The sequence below is a fragment of the Coregonus clupeaformis genome, chromosome 30 (genome assembly GCF_020615455.1).
Source record: "Coregonus clupeaformis isolate EN_2021a chromosome 30, ASM2061545v1, whole genome shotgun sequence".
NCBI classification, from domain to species: domain Eukaryota; kingdom Metazoa; phylum Chordata; class Actinopteri; order Salmoniformes; family Salmonidae; genus Coregonus; species Coregonus clupeaformis.
In genome coordinates, this window is record NC_059221.1 from 37,868,183 (window position 1) to 37,889,828 (window position 21,646).

Sequence of the window (21,646 nt, forward strand, 5' to 3'; positions counted from 1 at the left end):
GCTGGTTCTACCAGGATAATAGAATGGTAAAGGCAGCGATCAGGCTGGTTCTACCAGGATAATAGAATGGTAAAGGCAGCGATCAGGCTGGTTCTACCAGGATAATAGAATGGTAAAGGCAGCGATCAGGCTGGTTCTACCAGGATAATAGAATGGTAAAGGCAGTGATCAGGCTGGTTCTACCAGGATAATAAACAGGGAAACCTGTCCTGGGCCCAAAGTATACCCCAGGAACAGAATAGATCTTTATTGTCCACTTGCATGGATAGCCTTTTATTTTAGTTGTTGTCACGATACCCAACCTGACACCACACACACACACACACACACACACAAAGACAGGCTGGGTGCAGCACAGGGTCAGACACAGAGCATCGTACCTGGCCAGTTAACAACTCAGCCTTAAGACACTGATGTACCAGTGATGTATCAATATCATATCTCTGTTTCCCTGTGGTCATTTCACCTCATTAGGTTTAATTAACACTCTTCAACTTCCACAGGGCCACATTGTCCAGTGTCCGCACTCCTCAATGACACTTCCACAGGACCACAATGTCCAGTGTCCTCACTCCTCAATGACATTTCCACAGGGCCACACTGTCCACTGTCCTCACTCCTCAATGACACTTCCACAGCGCCACACTGTCCAGTGTCCTCACTCCTCAATGACACTTCCACAGGGCCACAATGTCCATTGTCCTCACTCCTCAATGATACTTCCACAGGGCCACACTCTCCAGTGTCCACCAAAACTCTGCTTCAACAAGTATGTGTCTCTAGGTTTGTGTGTGTGTGTGTTAGTGTCTGTATCTGTGTGTGCGTGTCTGCCTTCATGCGTGCGTGTCTGTGATGTCTCTAGGTTTGTCCCTCTGCAAGAGTTGCAGACATTCCTTCTTTCATTGACATTTTAGTCATTTAGCAGACGCTCTTATCCAGAGCGACTTACAGGAGCAATTAGGGTTAAGTGCCTTGCTTAAGGGCACATCGATAGATTTTTCACCTAGGTCGGCTCGGGGATTAGAACCAGCGACCTTTCGGTTACTGGCACAACGCTCTTACCCACTAAGCTACCTGCCGCCCCTCATGCAGCTCCACACAACGTGAGGGAAGAGAAGGACAACCTCCCTGGCCATCAATTCCTGCATAGTCAGCTTCCCGGATGTTCTGTTGCAATATTTTAGATGTCCATAGGTTGTGTTTGGACTGAAAACGATCCGTGTGGAGCCGGTGAGTTGACACAACACACAAGGGATAACTCACAGACAACAAGGAGGCAGACTAAACAACAGTGACTTGGCTATTATGGGTTACACTGGCGTATGAAGCGTACAATGTGTGCAGGGTAGTCATTGCAGAGTCATCCATACTTTATAATGAAGATAATAAAAAGGTACACAAGTCAAAACCTGTACTGTGAGTGACAGTATTTTACAGAGGCCTAACCCAAAACACAGAAACAATGTCATGTGTTGACACTTACAACCATGGCTGGAACTGTCTTAAAGATGGCCTGATAGGTAGAGTTGGTTAGTTAGCTATATACCTGGTTAGTAGTAGAGTTGGTTAGTTAGCTATATACCTGGTTAGTAGTAGAGTTGGTTAGTTAGCTATATACCTCGTTAGTAGTAGAGTTGGTTAGTTAGCTATATACCTCGTTAGTAGTAGAGTTGGTTAGTTAGCTATGTACCTAGTTAGTAGTTTGAAGAGTAGAAGCTACCCACTGGGCCAAAACTGGTTGAATCAACGTTGTTTCCACGTCATTTCAACCAAAAAAATCAATGTGATGACGTTGAATCAACGTGGTAAACTTATTGGATTTGCAAAAAGTCATCAACTTAAGGCCACTTCGTATTTTTTTCACCAAACTTTTAACCTGAATCCAATGGCATGGTGAAGTTTTGTTGGTATTTTTCGGTATTTTATTAGGATCCTCATTAGCTGTTGCGAAAGCAGCAGCTACTCTTCCTGGGGTCCACACAAAACATGAAACATGACATAATACAGAACATTAATAGACAAGAACAGTTTAAGGTCAGAACTACATTCATTTAAAAAATAAACACGTAGCCTACATATCAATACATACACACCAACTATCTAGGTCAAATAGGGGAGAGGCGTTGTGCCGTGAGGTGTTGCTTTATCTGTTTTTTTAAACCAGGTTTGCTGTTCACTTGAGCAATACGAGATGGAATGGTGTTCCATGCAATAATGGCTCTATATAATATGCTTTCTTGAATTTGTTCTGGATTTGGGGACTGTGAAAAGACCCCTGGTGGCATGTCTGGTGTGGTAAGTGTGTGTGTCAGAGCTGTGTGTAAGTTGACTTTGCAAACATTTTTGAATTTTCAACACATTAATGCATCTTATAAAAAGAAGAAATGATGCAGTCAGTCTCTCCTCAACTCTTAGCCAAGAGAGACTGGCATGCATAGCATTTATATTAGCCCTCTGATTACAATGAAGAGCAAGACGTGCCACTCTGTTCTGGGCCAGCTGCAGCTTAACTAGGTCTTTCCTTGCAGCACTAATCAAGATAAGACAAAACTAAACTTTTTGGAGTGTGGTGTCAAAAAAGAAGAGCATTTCTTTATTACAGACAGACCTCTCCCCATCTTTACAACCATTGAATCTATATGTTTTGACCATGACAGTTTACAATCTAAGGTAACACCAATTTAGGGCCTAGAATTTAGGGAATGATGTGTACCGAATACAATGCTCTTAGTTTTAGAGATGTTCAGGACAAGTTTATTACTGGCCACCCATTCCAAAACAGACTGCAATGACCTCTTTAGCTGTGGTTGCTGATGCGTATGTGGTTAAATCATCAGGATACATGGACACACGTGCTCTGTTTAATGCCAGTGGCAGGTCATTGGTAAAAATAGAAAAGAGTAGAGGGCCTAGAGAGCTGCCTTGCAGTACACCACACTTTACATGTTTGACATTAGGGAAGCTTCAATTAAAGAAAACCCTCAGTTGTATTAGATAGATAGCTCTAATTCCATGATATGGCAGAGGTTGAAAAGCCATAACACCAAGTTCTCAACAACAGATCATGATCAATAATATCAAAGGCTGCACTGAAATCTAACAGTACAGCTCCCACAATCTTCTTATTATCAATTTATTTTAACCAATCATCAGTCATTGGTGTCAGTGCATTACATGTTGAGTGCCCTTCTCTATAAGCATGCTGAAAGGCTGTTAATTTGTTTACAGAGAAATAACATTGTATTTGGTCAAATACCATTTTTTCCAACAGTCTGCTAAGAGCTGGCAGCAAACTGATAGGTCTGCTGTTAGAACCAGTAAAGGCCGCTTTATCACTCTTGGGTAGCGGAATGACTTTGGCTTCCCTCTGGGCTCAGATTAAAGATATGACAGATAGGAGTGGCTATAGTCAGCTACCATCCTCACTAGCTTTCCATCTACATTGTCAATGCCAGAAGGTTTGTCATTATCGATCGATAACAATAATTGTTCCATCTCTCCCACACTAACTTTACAAAATTCTAACTTGCAATACTTTTCTTTTCATTTGTTTTTTTTATGCATGAATACGATGGCTCACTGTTCGTTGTTGGTATTTCCTGCCTAAGTTTGCCCACTTTGCCAATGAAGTAATCTTTCAAATAATTGGCAACATCAAATGGTTTTGTGATGAATAAGCCATCTGATTCGATGAAAGATGGAGTTGAATGTCTTTCTGCCCATAATTTCATTTAAAGTACCCCAAAGTTTTTTTTACATCATTGATCTTAGCTTCATAATACAGTTTCTTCTTCCTTTTGTTGAGTTTAGTCACATAATTTCTCAATTTTCAGTAAGTCAACCAGTCAGATGTGCAGCCAGACTTTTGCCCCATCTCTTTCAGCCATACAGTTTTTCCAATTCCTCATCAATCCATGGAGCCTTGACAGTTCTAACGGTCAGTTTCTTAACAGGTGCATGTTTATCAATAATTGGAAAAAGCAATTTCATAAATTCATCAAGTGCAGCGTCTGGATGCTCCTTATTAATCGCATCAGACCAACAAATATTTTTAACATCATCCACACAAGAGTCACAGCAAAATCTTTTGTATGATCTCTTACACACTATTTTAGGCCCAGCTTTTGAAACTTTGGCTTTCCTGGATATAGCCACTATAATAATATAATAATATGCCATTTAGCAGACGCTTTTATCCAAAGCAACTTACAGTCATGCGTGCATACATTTTTGTGTATGGGTGGTCCCGGGGATCGAACCCACTACCTTGGCGTTACAAGCGCCATGCTCTACCAGCTGAGCTACAGAGGATCACTGCATCCAACGGGTACGGATACAGCTTTAGAACAAAGCTCTACAGTATTAGTAGAAATGTGATCAGTACATGTGGATGATCTTGTTCCTGTAGTGTTTGTAAACACCCTAGTAGGTTGATTAATAACCTGAACCAGATTACAGGCACTGGTTACAGTGAGAAACGTCCTCTTGAGCGGACAGCTTGATGAAAACCAGTCAACATTCAGGTACCCAGGAAAGTAGACCTCTCTGTTTACACACTATCAAGCATTTCACAGATATTATTTAGATACTGACTGATTTCACGTTGAATTCACTTTAGTTGACAACTCAACCAAGTGTAAATCAAAACTAGACATTGAACTGATGTCTGTGCCCAGTGGGTAGTAGACTATCCATTGAACTTTCATAACCTTGGATTAAGAAGTCAGTGAGAGCCAGAGTAACCAAAGACTGTTTAAAAACAGAAAAACAGCATGTAGCCGTTTTGGTAACTAGGTGTGTGGCCTAACTGGCCTGCAGTGTGCTCTTTCTCACATTTTAGTTGAGAATAATTTGGTGTTTGCTTTGCATGTAGGCTACACTTGGGAGAATTCAGCTGAAGTTCGAGAGCTAGGTGCAATATAACCTCAAACTCACTGCTAGGTGGAGTCCATTTAAAATGTTCTGCTTCTCCCCAACATGACTCGGCTGAATCTAGTTGATGATCCCTGGTCTAAAAAGGCATGATTCTGTCGACATACTCGAGGCACAGTTTGTTCGGATCAAATGGTCACAGGACCGGAGAGTGAAGGACAGTGACTGCTGCGCACAGCATATCACCCACCTTGAATCTGTGCAGAGGCGGTCAGCATTTTGAAACTATTTAACCCATTAAACATAATAGTTTAAAACCTGTATATTTTATATGTCATTTTATGAAGCATGTCTTACCTTGTTTCAAAGTAGCCTAGCCAAAATACGACCAAAGAAATGTTGAGGGAATTATTTTATAAAACACTTAATGTGTCACTGAAACCAGCATTTCTCTCATGTTCTATTGGTTTTCAAAATCAACTTTGTTTTATTGTCCTGCAGCCAAAGGCATGTTCCTATTAGTAACCAATACTAGTTGATGGATGTTCCTATTAGTAACCAATACTAGTTGATGCATCTTCAGATCCCCCCCTTTCTTAAATTCTCATGGATATTTTCATCTCGGTCACATGAAACCGCTAGCTGTGAGGTGCACTGTTGAGAATGGTGTTTTCCTGTGTAGCCTACAGCCATCCTCGCGTAGCCTACAGCCATGTGCGTATTGATGATAATATGAAGAAATAAAACTGTATCAACATTTTAAAAAACTGTCTGATCAGCCTCATTGCTTAATTGTATTTATTTATGCGCAGTGGTTGCATCTGTCGTCCCACAACTGTTCGTTTTGAACCGTCCTAGACGTATTTATCGTTCCCGGGACGACCTTAATTTCGAGCCCTGGAGGGAATTATTTTATAAAGACATAGAATGTATTTGGTTGTAATTGTAATGTTGCAATATTTTACAGGCTACCAAGGGTGGCCAACCATCCTCCAGGAGAGCCTTAAAAGGGGCAGTGTTGTAATTAGAGAGGCTTGAATATGCAAAGAGTACCCTACATTTTTGTCTGATTCGCTGTGGTAAAAAAAGATAGTAATGCATTTTATTTTGTAAAGTGGTTCCTTGCATCATTCTTTTTTTTTGGGGGGGGGGCAAGTGACTTGAGCTTGGCACTGGCATTTAACAACATGTTCTAATCGTCTACAATTGCATTTACACTGAACAAAAATATAAACGCAACATTTAAAGTGTTGGTCCCATGTTTCATGAGCTGAAATCTTATTTCGCTCTAATTTTGTGCACACATTTGTTTACATCCCTGTTAGTGAGCATTTCTCCTTTGCCAAGATAATCCATCCACTTGACAGATGTGGCATATCAAGAAGCTGATTAAACAGCATGATCATTACACAGGTGCACAGGACCCTGGGACTAAACACCTCCCTCTGCAACTGGATCCTGGACTTCCTGACGGGCCGCCCCCAGGTGGTAAGGGTAGGTAACAACACATCTGCCACGCTGATCCTCAACACGAGGGCCCCTCAGGGGTGCGTGCTCAGTCCCCTCCTATACTCCCTGTTCACCCATGACTGCATGGCCAGGCACGACTCCAACACCATCATTAAGTTTGCCGACGACACAACAGTGGTAGGCCTGATCACCGACAACGATGAGACAGCCTATAGGGAGGAGGTCAGAGACCTGGCCGTGTGGTGCCAGGATAACAACCTCTCCCTCAACATGATCAACACAAAGGAGATGATTGTGGACTACAGGAAAAAGAAAAGGGCCGAGCACGCCCCCATCATCGACGGGGCTGTAGTGGAGCAGGTTGAGAGCTTCAAGTTCCTTGGTGTCCACATCACCAACGAACTATCATGGTCCAAACACACCAAGACAGTCGTGAAGAGGGCACAACAAAGCCTATTCCCCCTAAGGAGACTGAAAAGATTTGGCATGGGGTCCTCAGATCCTCAAAAGGTTCTACAGCTGTACCATCGAGAGCATCCTGACTGGTTGCATCACTGCCTGGTATGGCAACTGCTCGGTCCTCCGACCGCAAGGCAATACAGAGGGTAGTGCGTACGGCCCAGTACATCACTTGGGCCAAGCTTCCTGCCATCCAGGACCTCTATACCAGGCGGTGTCAGAGGAAGGCCCTAAAAATGGTCAAAGACTCCAGCCACCCTAGTCATAGACTGTTCTCTCTGCTACCGCACGGCAAGCGGTACCGGAGCGCCAAGTCTAGGTCCAAAAGGCTTCTTAACAGCTTCTACCCCCAAGCCATAAGACTCCTGAACAGCTAATCAAATGGCTACCCGGACTATTTGCATTGTTTTTTATACAACTGCATTGATGGTTAAAGGCTTGTAAGCATTTCACTGTAAGGTCTACACCTATTCGGTGCATGTGACGAATACAATTTGATTTGATTTGCTGGGGACAATAAAAAGGCCACTTTAAAATGTGCAGTTTTGTCACACAACACAATGCCACAGATGTCTCAAGTTGAGGGAGCGTGCAATTGGCATGCTGACTGCAGGAATTTCCACCAGAGCAGTTGCCAGAGAATTGAATGGTAATTCCTCTACCCTAAGCCACCTCCAACGTCGTTTTAGAGAATTTGGCAGTACGAAAAACTCATTCTGATTGGCTGGGCCTGGCTCCCCAGTAGGTGGGCCTGGTTGGCAAGTGGGTGGGCCTATGCCCTCCCAGGCCCACCCATGGCTTCACCCCTGCCCAGTCTTGTGAAATCCATAGATTAGGACCTAATTTATTTATTTAAATTGACTGATTTCCTTATATGAAGTGTAACTCATTAAAATCTTTGAATTGTTGCATGTTGCATTTATACTTTTGTTCAGTATAGTTTCAAATTTAAAGAGATGATTAAACCCAGGTGAGAAAGAGAATGCCAGTCAGTGCAGAATTGAACAGCACAGAAATGAACACAAATATCTAAATGTCTTATTCAGTTATACAGTAGGTATCTGATTACAGAGCAGAGACTTATTCTGAACTACAACACTATATAAAAACGGTTTAGAGTGAGTTTATAGGTATGCATAAAGAACAATTACGTTAAGCAACTTCATAAAGAGTAGGTCACTTGCCTGCTCCATCCCATGCCGATGCCCAGGCCCATGTTGTGGGTTTCTATATGTCACGGTTCTGTCCTTCTCCATGGTCAGCTCTTAGTCTCTAGCTCTGCCTCTGTTTCTCTGTCTGAGTGATGGTCCTGTGTTTCTCTGTCTGAGTGATGGTCCTGTGTTTCTCTGTCTGAGTGATGGTCCCGTGTTTCTCTGTCTGAGTGATGGTCCTGTGTTTCTCTGTCTGAGTGATGGTCCTGTGTTTCTCTGTCTTGAGTGATGGTCCTGTGTTTCTCTGTCAGTGATGGTCCTGTGTTTCTCTGTCTGAGTGATGGTCCTGTGTTTCTCTGTCAGTGATGGTCCTGTGTTTCTCTGTCTGAGTGATGGTCCCGTGTTTCTCTGTCTGAGTGATGGTCCTGTGTTTCTCTGTCAGTGATGGTCCTGTGTTTCTCTGTCTGAGTGATGGTCCCGTGTTTCTCTGTCTGAGTGATGGTCCTGTGTTTCTCTGTCTGAGTGATGGTCCTGTGTTTCTCTGTCTGAGTGATGGTCCTGTGTTTCTCTGTCTGAGTGATGGTCCTGTGTTTCTCTGTCTGAGTGATGGTCCTGCGTGTCCCTGACGTTACGTTGCTACTGGGTTATTATTACTGAACATACACACCCCAGACCAGACAGATGGGGGAGGTTTCAGGCATTGGAGATTACCATCATTTCTAAATGGACATCATGTACACAGTGAGGGTGTCCAAACGGTCCAACCTGAACAGTCCCTCCTCTCCCCTCTCCTGTCTGTCTCCGTCTTGTCCTTGGCTATGCTATCCTCCTCTCCCCTCTCCTGTCTGTCTCCGTCTTGTCCTTGGCTATGCTATCCTCCTCCTGTCTGTCTCCGTCTTGTCCTTGGCTATGCTATCCTCCTCTCCCCTCTCCTGTCTGTCTCCATCTTGTCCTTGGCTATGCTATCCTCCTCTCCCCTCTCCTGTCTGTCTCCATCTTGTCCTTGGCTATGCTATCCTCCTCTCCCCCCTCCTGTCTCCGTCTTGTCCTTGGCTATGCTATCCTCCTCTCCCCCTCTCCTGTCTGTCTCCATCTTGTCCTTGGCTATGCTATCCTCCTCTCCCCTCTCCTGTCTGTCTCCGTCTTGTCCTTGGCTATGCTATCCTCCTCCTGTCTGTCTCCGTCTTGTCCTTGGCTATGCTATCCTCCTCCTGTCTGTCTCCGTCTTGTCCTTGGCTATGCTATCCTCCTCTCCCCCCCTCCTGTCTGTCTCCGTCTTGTCCTTGGCTATGCTATCCTCCTCCTGTCTGTCTCCGTCTTGTCCTTGGCTATGCTATCCTCCTCTCCCCCCCTCCTGTCTGTCTCCGTCTTGTCCTTGGCTATGCTATCCTCCTCCTGTCTGTCTCCGTCTTGTCCTTGGCTATGCTATCCTCCTCCTGTCTGTCTCCGTCTTGTCCTTGGCTATGCTATCCTCCTCCTGTCTGTCTCCGTCTTGTCCTTGGCTATGCTATCCTCCTCTCCCCTCTCCTGTCTGTCTCCGTCTTGTCCTTGGCTATGCTATCCTCCTCCTGTCTGTCTCCGTCTTGTCCTTGGCCATGCTATCCTCCTCCTGTCTGTCTCCGTCTTGTCCTTGGCTATGCTATCCTCCTCCTGTCTGTCTCCGTCTTGTCCTTGGCTATGCTATCCTCCTCCTGTCTGTCTCCGTCTTGTCCTTGGCTATGCTATCCTCCTCCTGTCTGTCTCCGTCTTGTCCTTGGCTATGCTATGCTACCTAGAGCAGCAGACCATATGTATATATACACACCTGCACAAGACTCCACAGACACACTCCAAACGCTCAGTCCTGCCTTACTTAATCCACCTGAGGCCATTGCCAACAGCTCTTACTTCCCTTCTGTGTGTTCCCAGTCAGACAGGACTCCTAGCGTATAAAAAAAGGGGATTAAACCTTAGTTTCCATGAGCCTCCTATCCTGGTTACAGATCAGTCTGTGATGGCTGTAAGCCTACAGTCCATTCCTATACCCATCTAGTCATCCTAAAAATACTCCTTCTGTCTCTTAGATGGCTGAGCAGGTCACAGACGTCGGCTCCCCTGGCCTCTGTGATCCCCTAGTGATCGTCAATAGGAAGTGTAACGGCAGAGAACAGGCTAAGTATAGAGGAACATTAAAACCACTTAGAATGACACCACACCATCTGACAGAACAGGACAGGACAGGACAGGACAGGACAGGACAGGACAGGACAGAAGGTGTAATCCATAGACAAGGGGTAGTCAAATACGATTTGAAAAGGTCCGGTCACACATACAGTGCATTCGAAAAGTATTCAGACCCCTTCCCTTTTTCCACATTTTGTTACGTTACAGCCTTATTCTATTATTGATTATTTTCCTCATCAATCTACACACAATAACCCCATAATGACAAAGCAAAAACTGGTTTTTAGACATTTTTGCAAATATTACATTTACCTAAGTACTCAGACCCTTTACTCAGTACTTTGTTGAATGACTTTTGGCATTCAAAGACTTTCCCGAAGCTCTGGAGCAGGTTTTCATCAAGGATCTCTCTGTCAAGGATCTCTCCGTTCATCTTTCCCTCGATCCTGACTAGTCTCCCAGTCCCTGCCACTGAATAACATCCCCACAGCATGATGCTGCCACCACCATGCTTCACCGTAGTGATGGTGCCTGGTTTCCTCCAGATGTGACGCTTGGCATTCAGGCCAAAGAGTTCAATCTTGGTTTCATCAGGCCAGAGAATCTTGTTTCTCATGGTCTGAGAGTCCTTTAGGTGCCTTTTGGCAAACTCCAAGTGTGCTGTCATGTGCCTTTTACTGAGGAGTGGATTCCATCTGGCCACTCTACCATAAAGGCCTGATTGCTGGAGTGCTGCAGAGATGGTTGTCCTTATGGAAGGTTCTCCCATCTACACAGAGGAACTCTAGAGCTCTGTCAGAGTGAACATCGGGTTCTTGGTCACCTCCCTGACCAAGGCCCTTCTCCACCTATTGCTCAGTTTGGCTGGGCGGCCAGCTCTAGGAAGAGTCTTGGTGGTTCCAAACTTCTTCCATTTAAGATTGATGGAGGCCACTGTGTTCTTGGGGACCTTCAATGCTGCAGACATTTTTTGGTACCCTTCCCCAGATCTGTGCCTCGACACAATCCTGTCTCGGAGCTCTACGGACAATTCCTTCGACCTCATGGCTTGGTTTTGCTCTGACATGCACTGTCAACTGTGGGACCTTATATAGACAGGTGTGTGCCTTTCCAATTGAATTTACCACAGGTGGACTCCAAGTTGTAGAAACATCAAGGATGATCAACGGAAGCAGGATGCACCTGAGCTCAATTTCGAGTCTCATAGCAAAGGGTCTGAATACTTATGTAAATAAGGTATCTGTGGTTTTGTTTTTTTATAAATTTGCAAAAAAATCTAAAAACCGGTTTTCGCTTTGTCATTATGGGGTATTGTGTGTAGATTGATGAGGAAAACATTTAATTCAATCCATTTTAGAATAAAGCTGTCACGTAACAAAATGTGGAAAAAGTCAAAGGGGTCTGAATACTTTCCGAATGCACTGTATTTCCTAGATGGCAAAGGTCCGGATGGATGGTCATTTATCGGCATAGTAACAAGCCCCCACCTTGTGACCCATGCGACCCCAAACTGTTCAAACTCTTCCCATCCCTCTTTGTTAGCAGAGAGAACATTTTGCCGTTTTTAAAGCTCATTCTGTACAATTCTACACATTATGCCATGTCTTATGTGTGTCATGATACCTGTGAAAGACAAACGACAGAAGAAGACTCAACTAAATCAAAAGGGGCCCTCTGGGGGCCGAGGCCCCTAGTCACATATTCTGGCCATGATAACTACAATATGTAGATAGCTGGTTAGCCTAACTTACCCATCTAGCTAACATGGCCAGTAGTTGATCAACTGGAAATGTGAAAGGTTATAAAAACTCTGAACAGCAGTAAGTTAAATGCCTGACTGAGTTCCTAAAAACGTTTTTTATTTATTTTTAAGTTGGGACCCGTGGTCCATATTGACCCTGTTCTGGGTCCGGATCGCGATACCGTACTGAAATCACTCTCTCTCTATACCTCTCTCTACCCTCTACCTCTCTCTACCTTCTACCTCTCTACCTCTCTCTACCTCTCTCTACCCCTCTCTACCTCTCTCTACCTCTCTCTACCTCTCTCTACCTCTCTCTACCTATCTCTACCTCTCTCTACCTCTCTCTACCTCTCTCTACCTCTCTCTACCTCTCTCTACCTCTCTCTACCTTCTACCCTCTACACCTCTCTCTACCTTCTACCCTCTACACCTCTCTCTACCTCTCTCTACCTCTCTCTACCTCTCTCTACCTCTCTCTACCTTCTACCCTCTACACCTCTCTCTACCTTCTACCCTCTACACCTCTCTCTACCTCTCTCTACCTCTCTCTACCTCTCTCTACCTCTCTCTACCTCTCTCTACCTCTCTCTACCTCTCTCTACCCCCCTCTACCCCCCTCTCTCTCTACCTCTCTCTACCCCCCTCTACCCCCCTCTCTCTCTCTACCTCTCTCTACCTCCCTCTACCCCCCTCTACCCCCTCTCTCTCTCTACCTCTCTACCCTCTACCTCTCTACCTCCCTCTACCCCCCTCTCTCTCTCTACCTCTCTACCCTCTACCTCTCTCTACCTCCCTCTACCCCCCTCTACCCCCCTCTCTCTCTCTACCTCTCTACCCTCTACCTCTCTACCCCTCTACCCCTAATAAAACCCATAACACAGACTGATCTGAAGTGTCACCTGTGTCTACATTCCACAGTGTTCCACAGAGGCAGGACGGCTTAGACCCAACTAGTGTTGTGAAAAACAGGCTGATAATCCCCCCCCTCTCCAAACTCTACGACCTTCAGCACCACACTGCGTCCTTAATAGCTGCTGTGTCCTGAGACTGAGCCACTAACATGGTGGTGGAAAATGGTGTTTCATAAAGAAAGTATGCATATTTTCCCTGTTTTTTTTCCCCCCACCTTCTCGCCACTAAATCGAGTTAAGGAGGAAATTGATGCCTTTTGCAGCCTGAATGGAGAATGTTTTATGTACAAACCGGTCCACGAGTGTATAGCCGGCTGCATGCACTCCCTTTGGATGAAACGACTCAATATTGCCAGCTTAACATTCATATTGACAGTCTGTCACAGTGTGCTTCCCAAATGGCACCTTATTCCCTCTATAGTCCACTACTTTTGACCAGGGCCCATAGAGGCTCTTCCAGCCAACATTGCCATCAGCAGCAAACATAGAAGGGACAGAGAGTCAAGAATCAAGGTCAAGGACCTGAAACCTCAACAGGCCTGAGACAGGTAGGTAACATTACAGTGGAGGCGTTGCCTGCATCACAAATGGTATCCTATTCATTTATTTAGTGCACTACTTTTGACCAGGGGCTATATAGGGAATAGGGTGTCATTTGGGACACAAACATTCTGAATGCCAGTACGTTACTTCAAAAGGACCAGTCAGTATGTCGGCCGGCAGGGATGTAGCTAAGTTGATAGAGCATGGCGTTTGCAACGCCAGGGTTGTGGGTTCGATTCCCACGGGGGGGGCCAGTATGAAAAAGTTTTTAAAAAATAATAATAATGTATGCACTCACTAACTGTAAGTCGCTCTGGATAAGAGCGTCTGCTAAATGACGTAAATGTAAATGTTACTTCAAAAGGACCAGTCAGTACGTTACTTCAAAAGGACCAGTCAAAATGTCCTGGACCAGTCAGTACGTTTCTGGACCAGTCAGTACGTTCTGGACCAGTCAGTACGTTCTGGACCAGTCAGTACGTTCTGGACCAGTCAGTACGTTCTGGACCAGTCAGTACGTTCTGGACCAGTCAGTACGTTTCTGGACCAGTCAGTACATTCTGGACCAGTCAGTACGTTCTGGACCAGTCAGTACGTTTCTGGACCAGTCAGTACATTCTGGACCAGTCAGTACGTTCTGGACCAGTCAGTACGTTCTGGACCAGTCAGTACGTTCTGGACCAGTCAGTACGTTCTGGACCAGTCAGTACGTTACTTCAAAAGGACCAGTCAAAATGTCCTGGACCAGTCAGTACGTTTCTGGACCAGTCAGTATGTTCTGGACCAGTCAGTACGTTCTGGACCAGTCAGTACATTCTGGACCAGTCAGTACATTCTGGACCAGTCAGTACATTCTGGACCAGTCAGTACGTTCTGGACCAGTCAGTACGTTCTGGACCAGTCAGTACATTCTGGACCAGTCAGTACATTCTGGACCAGTCAGTACATTCTGGACCAGTCAGTACGTTCTGGACCAGTCAGTACGTTCTGGACCAGTCAGTACGTTACTTCAAAAGGACCAGTCAAAATGTCCTGGACCAGTCAGTACGTTTCTGGACCAGTCAGTACGTTCTGGACCAGTCAGTACGTTCTGGACCAGTCAGTACGTTCTGGACCAGTCAGTACATTCTGGACCAGTCAGTACGTTCTGGACCAGTCAGTACGTTTCTGGACCAGTCAGTATGTTCTGGACCAGTCAGTACGTTCTGGACCAGTCAGTACGTTCTGGACCAGTCAGTACGTTCTGGACCAGTCAGTGTGGATGAGTCATATTTCTCAGCTCATTACGACTTTTTCCTCAGTGTTAACGGACTCATACAGAACACTGTTATGATATTGGGGGGGGGTAGTCTAGGGTTAGCACACATGGAGGCAACACACTACCCAGGATACAATTCCACACTCCAACCCCCAGGTGGAAGCACAAACTGGGTCAAGAGTTGGGCTCTGCCAGGAAGCCTTTACAAGCACATCAGGTGCAGCCAATGAAGGTAATTGTCAGTCCGGGAGAGAGAGGAAGCCAGAAGACGGCATTTACTTGTTTCTTTGTGTTAGTGAACCTCTTTATTTCTTTGGTCATTCCTTTTGTAGGTTGGTTTTTGCACACATCAAAATCAGGTTACAGACCATGTAACTAGGACTAAGACCCCTGGACATAACGAATGCAGCAAATCAGTAGGCTAGTTCCTGGTTTTGTAACAACAACGGGTTGAAGAGCTTCAAGTTCCTTGGTGTCCACATCACCAACAAACTATCATGGTCCAAACACACCAAGAAAGTTGTGAAGAGGGCACGACAACGCCTTTTCCCCCTCAGGAGACTGAAAAGATTTGGCATGGGTCCACAGATCCTCAAAAAGTTCTACAGCTGCACCATCGAGAGCATCCTGACCGGTTGCATCACCGCCTGGTATGGCAACTGCTCAGCATCCGACCGCAAGGCACTACAGAGGGTAGTGCGTACGGCCCAGTACATCATTGGGGCCAAGCTTCCTGCCATCCAGGACCTCTATACTAGGCAGTGTCAGAGGAAGGCCCTAAAAATTGTCAAAAACTCCAGTCACCCTAGTCATAGAATGTTCTATCTGCTACCGCACGGAAAGCGGTACCCGGAGCGCCAAGTCTAGGTCCAAAAGGCTCCTTAACAGCTTCTACCCCCAAGCTATAAGACTGCTGAACAATTAATCAAATGGCCACCCGGACTATTTGCATTGAGACATTCACATTTTAGTCACCTCCCCCCTTTGTTTTTACACTGCTGCTACTTGCTGTTTATTATCTATGCATAGTCACTTTACCCCTACCTACATGTACCAATTACCTCGACAAACCTGTAGCCCCACACAATTGACTCGGTACCGGTACCCCCTGTATATAGCCTCGTTATTTTATTATTTTTAACTTTAGTTTATTTAGTAAATTTTTCTTTAACTCTATTGTCTTAAAACTGCATTGTTGGTTTAAGGGCTTGTAACTAAGCATTTCACGGTAAGATCTACACCTGTTGAATTCGGCGCATGTGACAAATAAAATTTGATTTGATTGATAGTCAAACACCGTGAGCATAGCACTGCAGCATGACTCAGTACTGCTGGTAATGGCAGAAAGAGAAGTTACTTACTGTTCCAGAATAAACAATGTTATCAATAGAGTTACTGTTTGATTTTAGTGTTGAATTTAGATCCACGAGGCACCAGAACGGTTCCACTCATAAGATCAACAGAGATAAAGCCTAGATAGTAAGTAAGCATACAAGCTCTTCCTCTGGCTATTGGCTAATAGCTTATCTTCTATAACAAACATGCAGTGTATTTTAAATGTATATCTGAGCTTGACCTTGACGTAAACAAAGTATGCCATAAGATGCGATCACAAAATTAAAATGGCTTTGAATGTTTGACTAATGTAGAACATTGTTTTTCCTAACAGGTAGTCTTTCATGACTGCCTATTGCCTAAGTGATAACATCGAAAGGTAAAAGCTTGAATAAATGTTTTATAATGATGAATCCATTCTCAGCCACATTCCTCCCAGGAGGTGTATTGTTGTATTACTAGTGGGTAGGTTTAAGAGGAGGAAGTAGACCGAGGAGTGCTATCTCCCCCCCCACACACACACACACAAACAGACAGACACACACACACGCACAAACAGACACACAAACACAGACACACGCACAAACACACACGCACAAACGCACAAACACACGCACAAACACACGCACAAACAGACACACACACACACGCACAAACAGACACACACACAAATGTAACAGCGTTGCTTCCGTCCCTCTCCTCGCCCCTATCTGGACTTGAACCAGGGACCCTCTGCACACATCGACAACAGTCACCCTCGAAGCGCCGTTACCCGTCACTCCACAAAAGGCGCGGCACTTGCAGAGCAAAGGGAAACAACTACTTCAAGGTCTCAGAGCGAGTGACGTCACCGATTGAAACGCTACTAGTGCGCACCGCTAACTAGCTAGCCATTTCACACCGGTTACACACACACACACACACACACACACACACACACACACACACACACACACTGGGGACTCGGTGGGTGACACTCATGTCCATGTTGTGGCCAGTGAGAGTACAGCGACAGTGAATACAACTAAACTAAGCTAAACAGGCCTACAACTACACTCCCAACTTGCATAACTGTCCAGCTTGCTGCCATTTGGTACAGCAAGAGACCTGGGATAAACAAATAAATCACTCTTCTATTTGAAATGTGTTTGTTTGGTTTTAGAAAACCATAATAAAGCTATTTATTTTCCCCAAATACTGCTTCCCACTGATGCAAAAGAAAAACATATTTTTGGTAAATACTTTTTAGATTGATCTATGTTCAGTGTTTACATAATCTATATTCAGTGTTTACATAATCTATATTCAGTGTTTACATAATCTATATTCAGTGTTTACATAATCTTATTCACTATTCTGACCTTGTAAATTCATCTTCTTACTCAAAACTTTAACACCTTTACAGGTGGCACAGTTTGACCACAATCAGGAGCCCTGGCTCACAGCCTCGCTATCACGTCTCCTCCCATTGCTCCCCTCCGGCGCTCTGATTCGCCGGTCTACTGAGCCACCGGTCTGAGCGCACCACCTCGGCAACACCGGAATGGAAACCCAACGCACCCTGATCACCTCCAGCGCACCTGCACCTCATCATCTCATCACCACCCCTATATAGCCCTGGACTGTTCAGTGTTGTGTTGTGGGTGATTGTTAGTGTCTTGTCGTGTACTCGCTCATTGTTGTTCTCGTGCTCATCGTTAAGTAAACCTTTACATTGTTGATTCCTGCGTCTTCGTACTGCCTCTTCGTATCCTCAGTACTCGTCACACTCTCACATGAATTCATAACACACAGATTTATTTTCATAAGACTCAGACCACATTCCTCCCATATCCACTGTTTAAACACCAGGACCCGTAATCACAAAGTTTCTCAGAGCAGGAGTGCTGATAATCTTATAAATGATTATCTAAAAAGGGAAAACCTATCTTAGATCAGCACTCAGAGACGCTTTGTGAATACGGCTGAGGCTGTGGCCTGCTCAACCCACATAGCGTCAGGCCTACCAGGGGGTCTGCGGCAAAATGTTCTGGGTTGTATAAACCCTTAAGCGTCCCAAATGACACCCGATTCCCTACATTCCCAAAGAACTATGGGCCCTGGTCAAAAGTAGTGCACTATAAAAAGGGAAAAGGGTGCTATTTGGGACGTATCCCTGGATGTCATGCTGTAGCATAACCTGTACACATTCTGGGGATACTATGCATACACCTTAGTCAGTGCCACTAGATTAGATAGTCCTCGGTCCACATATTGTCCTGCTACCAGAGGGTACATTGTCCTGCTACCAGAGGGTACCTCAGCAGATTTCGCTAAGGTTCTGAGATTCATTCTCTCTCGAAACCCAGAACTAGGCCTAAATATAGCGTGCGCTGGCCATCTTAACATTCATACTGACAGTCTGTCACGGTTGCGTTCCAAATGGCACCTTATTCCCTCCATAGTCCACTACTTTTGACCGGGACCCATAGAGGCTCTTCCAGCCAACATTGCCATCAGCAGCAAACATAGAAACTTGACCTTGAGTCTTGACCTCCATACTCTCTGTCCCTTCTATGTTTTCTGCTGATGGCAATGTTGGCTGGAAGAGCCTCTATGGGCCCTGGTCAAAAGTCGTGGACTATAGAGGGAATAAGGTGCCATTTGGGATGCACACAAACAAGAGTTTAAAAAAGCCCTGGATGCTACAACACAGACCACAGGCTTGTCCCGTCCAGACTCTGGGGTTAGCATACAAATCAAAGTGGTAGTGCACACCAGTCGATCGGTTTGCAACGGACATCCCTTTATGATGTTGGTTGGATCATAAGTTTCCATCTGTAGCAGCCTACTTTTATTCCCTGACTCTACTGGGTCTGTCTTTACTGAAACATATTGTGGGGATTAACTTAAGTATTTATTCGGTCTCTGTTGGTAGTTCAACAACCGACGCTTGGCATTGCGCATGGTGATCTTAGGCTTGTGTGCGTGTGGCTGCTCGGCCATGGAAACCCATTTCATGAAGTTCCCAACGAACAGTTCTTGTGCTGACGTTGCTTCCAGAGGAAGTTTGGAACTTGGTAGTGAGTGTTGCAACCGAGGACAGACGATTTTTACGCTCTATGCGCTGTTCAGCACTCGACGGTTCCGTTCTGTGAGCTTGTGTGGCCTACCGCTTCGCAGCTGAGCCGTTGTTGCTCCTAGACGTTTCCACTTCACAATAACAGTATTTACAGTTGACCGGGGCAGCTCTAGCAGGGCAGAAATTTGACTAACTGACTTGTTGGAAAGGTGGCATCCTATGACGGTGCCACGTTGAAAGTCATTGAGCTCTTCAGTAAGGCCATTCTACTGCCAATGTTTGTCTATGGAGATTGCATGGCTGTGTGCTCCAATTTATACACCTGTCAGCAATGTGTGTGGCTGAAATAGCCGAATCCACTAATTTGAAGGGGTGTCCACATACTTTTGTATATATAGTGTATTTAGAAACATTCAAGGAAGACGTTCATTATAATAAACATACAGGTAACTGCTCAAAATAAAAGGAACACCAATATAGTGTCTTAACAAGGCGTTGGGCCACCAGCAGCCAGAACAGCATCAATGCACCTTGGCATAGATTCTACAAGTGTCTGGAACTCTATTGGAGGGATCCGACACCATTTTTCCAACAAGAAATTCCATAATTTGGTGTTTTGTTGATGGTGGTGAAAAACGCTGTCTCAGGCGCTGCTCCAGAATCTCCCATAAGTGTTCAATTTGGTTGAGATCTGGTGACTGAGATGGCCATGGGCATATGGTTGACATCATTTTCATATCAAACCGTTCAGTGATCACTCGTGCCCTGTGGATAGGGGCATTGGCAATGGTAGCCAAAAGAATGGCCTGCCCTAAGGCCGGGACACACGACTTTCAAAATCCTAACTTGGTCTCCCTGAGCCTCTCACATTAAAACAACCGTCGTTCCTGTCGTTGTTTTTGTCTTGCCAACGTGGTGGTGCGCACACTAATAAATCACTACATGATTTCTGCCATGATTTTAACTGTCCCAAACAAGTTTTTGAGATCGGAGACAAAATTCCCATGCCGTTGCCGACTCTGGGCGCATGGCAGTCACCGACGCTCGTTTAATGTGAGCGGGTCAAAAAAGACGCTATCTGAGGGCTACCGATCTCGTCTTTGAGCGGTCCCAGACGTCCCGATATTTTCAAACATGTTCGGCACAAAATCTGCAATGCTCTTGTAGTGCGTGACGTGCAACAACAAGTTTTGTGAACAGTGATCAACAATAGCCAATGAGAGCTCGCCAAAGAAGCAAGAGAGATGATGACATTGTTTCGCGTCACCCAGAATGTGTAGACTCGAGAAGGAGGGATGACTACTACTAGTATGCGTTTGTACTTGCCTTAAACCAAAGTCAAGGTGTCAAGTCGTTACAGCTCTGAAGTTCACAAGCAATGTTATTCAATTCAAAATGTTGGCAAGATATTTCAACTCTGTATGGCAAGCGTGAATGTCTGACTGAACGTTTATGAGTCTGCTTTGAGCCACAAAAAAAAGACTGCAGTTTTGAAACTGCAGTAAAAGTGCAGTAACTGCAGTCGACTGTGGTATTTTGGACGCAGTAATTGCAGAATAACTGCAGTGTACTGCTCTTGAACTGCAGTTACACTGCAAAATTACTTCAGTAAAAAAAAAAAAAAAAAAGTTGTATTTTGGACGCAGTATTTGCAGCAGTGTACTGTATTTAGACTGCACTCTGACTGCAATATGTTTTCGTAAGGGGTGTGTGCCGCATCGTTACGTTGGCAAGACGAACAAAACTACAGGAAAGACGGTCGTTTAATGTGAGAGGCTGAGCGATGTTAGGATTTTGAAAGTCGTGGTGTCCACCCGGCTTAAAAGATGTGGCACAGACAGGGGTCACACACAACAAGATTCTTCACTTGGTCTTGAGGATCCTCTACTAACAGTAGTCATTTTCTCCTGCTTGAAAGTCACCACACTCTGTGATGCGAAACAACCTCATCATCTCACTGGCTTCTTTGGCGAGCTCTCATTGGCTATTGCTGATCGCCGTTCTCAACATTTGTCATCGGACATCTCACACTACAAGAACATTGCAGATTTTGTGCAGATAAAATCAAACATGTTTGAAAATATCGGGACGTCTAGGACTGGTCAAAGACGAGATCCGTTGCCCTCAGATTGCGTCTCTTTGAACCGCTCACATTAAATGAGCTTCGTGACGTCCGTGCGCCCCGAGTAGGTAACGACATGGGTATTTAGTCTCCGATCTCAAAAACTTGTCTGGGACAGCTAAATCGGGGCCAAAATCGTGTAGTATACACCCGGCTTAAGCATGATGGGATGTTAATTGCTTAAATGTACTCAGGAACAACACCTGTGTGGAAGCACCTGCCTTCAATATACTTTGTATTCTTCATTTACTTAAGTGTTTTCATTATTTTGGCAGTCACACTTGTAGAATCTATTCCAACAAGCAGTGTCTAGCTGTTCTGGCTCGTGATAGCCCAACGCCCTATCAAGACACTTCATGATGGCGTTTCCTTTCTTTTCGCAGTTACCTGTATGTTATAAGAATAAAGGTCCTGCTATAAATTCAGAGAATTTCTCAGTAAATAAATACAACCTTTATCATTGGGTAACATAAGGTGAAACATCTTTTGGTATGATTGAAATGTTATATATTAGAAGGTCAGACATGCAATAGGATGTTTCTTCTCACGAGTCTGCT

General features: G+C 44.8%; 1 protein-coding gene across 1 annotated transcript in view; it reads right to left on the bottom strand.

The window, feature by feature from the left end:
* The window catches only part of LOC121546136 (S-adenosylhomocysteine hydrolase-like protein 1), a 51,384-nt gene that overhangs the window by 29,075 nt on the left and 663 nt on the right, over positions 1-21,646 (bottom strand). The gene's annotated exons all lie outside the window — the stretch shown is intronic.